Source organism: Phallusia mammillata, chromosome 6 (assembly GCF_965637545.1).
Source record: "Phallusia mammillata chromosome 6, kaPhaMamm4.hap1.1, whole genome shotgun sequence".
Taxonomy (NCBI): domain Eukaryota; kingdom Metazoa; phylum Chordata; class Ascidiacea; order Phlebobranchia; family Ascidiidae; genus Phallusia; species Phallusia mammillata.
The window spans coordinates 21,821,472-21,823,971 of NC_137257.1; the positions used below are offsets into that span (position 1 = coordinate 21,821,472).

Consider the following 2,500-nt stretch of genomic DNA (forward strand, 5'->3'; position numbering starts at 1 on the left):
CTTGAATGATCCGTCGCCGGTGCGAGACCGTGCGATCCGCTGAGTTACCCAGAGTCGCCAAGACGTGTCGGGCGCGACGAAACGCCGGCCCGGTCGGTTTTTGGACTGATAAATGCACGCCCGCCGTGAGGCAGGCGCCTGCCGCATGTATTAGCTCTAGATTTTGTACAGGTATCCACGTACGATGTACGATCAAATGAACCATAACTGATTTAATGAGCCATTCGCAGTTTCACTGTACGAGAGCGCGTACTTAGACTTGCATGGCTTAATCTTTGAGACAAGCATATGACTACTGGCAGGATCAACCAGGTAGCTAACCGTGAGCAATCGCCGTTGCCGGCGGCAGCTCGGGCAGCGCGCATCCGCGTCGCCGCCGCACCTTCTCGATTCGTCAGTTCCACGGGGGAAGACGAGTCCGACGTATTTCGCTTCGTTCGCCGCGCGAACTCCGAAAACAGCCATCACTCCGCGGCAGCGGCCGTGTCGCAAGCAGCGCACGGTCGGCAAAGCACACGGAGATTCCGGGCTCCTGAACCGATCTTCCACGTGGCGTGAGACACCTCCGAAGAGAGCGATTGGCGTCGGACGAGCAGCAGCACATCTGCCCAGCGAGCCTACCGCCATACGGAGCACTGCCATACACGTGCACGCGCAAGCACGAGGGAGCGGGGCTTTTACACAGCGCATGTTGGCCTCCGTAACGCTTCACAGCATCAACGCAGACTTCGCGCACAACCGCTCACCCAGAGAGAGTTACCCCTCATATATAGTAAAAAAACTTTATGCGGACCCCCTGCTACCTTCGCCGTTCGGGCGGTCGCGCACGCGCGCACATTGGAGTGACGCACGTGCGGTCGCAGCCGTTTCTCGAGCCTCGCCTCGACCGTTGTGCGCTGACGCCCAACGTCGACCGTTAATGATCCTTCCGCAGGTTCACCTACGGAAACCTTGTTACGACTTTTACTTCCTCTAAATGATCAAGTTAGATCGTCTTCTCGGACACCGGCCCGGCCGTTGCCGACCGCGCCAGGTCCAATCGGAGGACCTCACTAAACCATTCAATCGGTAGTAGCGACGGGCGGTGTGTACAAAGGGCAGGGACGTAATCAACGCGAGCTGATGACTCGCGCTTACTGGGCATTCCTCGTTCAAGGGAAACAATTGCAATTCCCTATCCCTAGCACGACCGGGGTTCAGCGGGTTACCCGGACCTTTCGGCCAAGGCGAGCACACGCTGATCCGGTCAGTGTAGCGCGCGTGCGGCCCCGAACATCTAAGGGCATCACAGACCTGTTATTGCTCAATCTCGTGTGGCTAAACGCCACTAGTCCCTCTAAGAAGTTAAACGCCGACCGATCGGGTCGCGTAACTAGTTAGCAAGCCAGAGTCTCGTTCGTTATCGGAATTAACCAGACAAATCGCTCCACCAACTAAGAACGGCCATGCACCACCACCCACAGAATCAAGAAAGAGCTCTCAATCTGTCAATCCTCACTGTGTCCGGGCCGGGTGAGATTCCCCGTGTTGAGTCAAATTAAGCCGCAGGCTCCACGCCTGGTGGTGCCCTTCCGTCAATTCCTTTAAGTTTCAGCTTTGCAACCATACTTCCCCCGGAACCCAAAGACTTTGGTTTCCCGCAAGCTGCCGGGGAGGTCGTCAAACTAACGCCCCCCGATCGCTGGTTGGCATCGTTTATAGTCAGAACTAGGACGGTATCTGATCGTCTTCGAACCTCTGACTTTCGCTCTTGATTAAAGAAAACATTCTTGGCAAATGCTTTCGCAGTCGCTCGTCTTGCGCCGATCCAAGAATTTCACCTCTAGCGGCACAGTACGAATGCCCCCGTCCGTCCCTCTTAATCATTACCTCGCGCTCCGAAAACCAACAAAATAGAACCGAGGTCCTATTCCATTATTCCATGCACCATTATTCAGGCGAGCCGCCTGCTTTGAACACTCTAATTTTTTCAAAGTAAACGTCCCGGCCGCCGCCGACACTCAGTCAAGGGCACCGGCGGAGCGCCGGGGGTGAGGGCCAGGTGCGGCCAGTGCACGCCTTGCGACGGACCGGCCGCCTGCGCCCAAGATCCAACTACGAGCTTTTTAACCGCAACAACTTAAATATACACTTTTGGAGCTGGAATTACCGCGGCTGCTGGCACCAGACTTGCCCTCCAATGGATACTCGTTAAAGGTTTTAAAGTGTGCTCATTCCAATTACAGGGCCTCGTTTAGAGTCCTGTATTGTTATTTTTCGTCACTACCTCCCCGCGTCGGGAATGGGTAATTTGCGCGCCTGCTGCCTTCCTTGGATGTGGTAGCCGTTTCTCAGGCTCCCTCTCCGGAATCGAACCCTGATTCCCCGTCACCCGTAAGAACCTCGGTAGGCCGATACCCTACCGACGAAAGTTGATAGGGCAGACACTTGAATGATCCGTCGCCGGTGCGAGACCGTGCGATCCGCTGAGTTACCCAGAGTCGCCAAGACGTGTCGGGCG

At 56.0% G+C, this 2,500-nt stretch overlaps 1 non-coding gene and 1 pseudogene across 1 annotated transcript in view; both read right to left on the reverse strand.

Annotated features, from left to right (window-relative positions):
* The window catches only part of LOC145235433 (small subunit ribosomal RNA), a 1,509-nt pseudogene extending 1,194 nt beyond the window's left edge, over window positions 1-315 (reverse strand).
* Window positions 316-917: 602 nt separating this feature from the next.
* LOC145235315 (small subunit ribosomal RNA) overlaps window positions 918-2,500 on the reverse strand; it is a 1,824-nt gene continuing 241 nt past the window's right edge. Inside the window, exon 1 of the ribosomal RNA XR_013861811.1 lies at window positions 918-2,500. This exon is cut by the window's right edge and continues 241 nt beyond it. This is a non-coding gene — a ribosomal RNA (small subunit ribosomal RNA).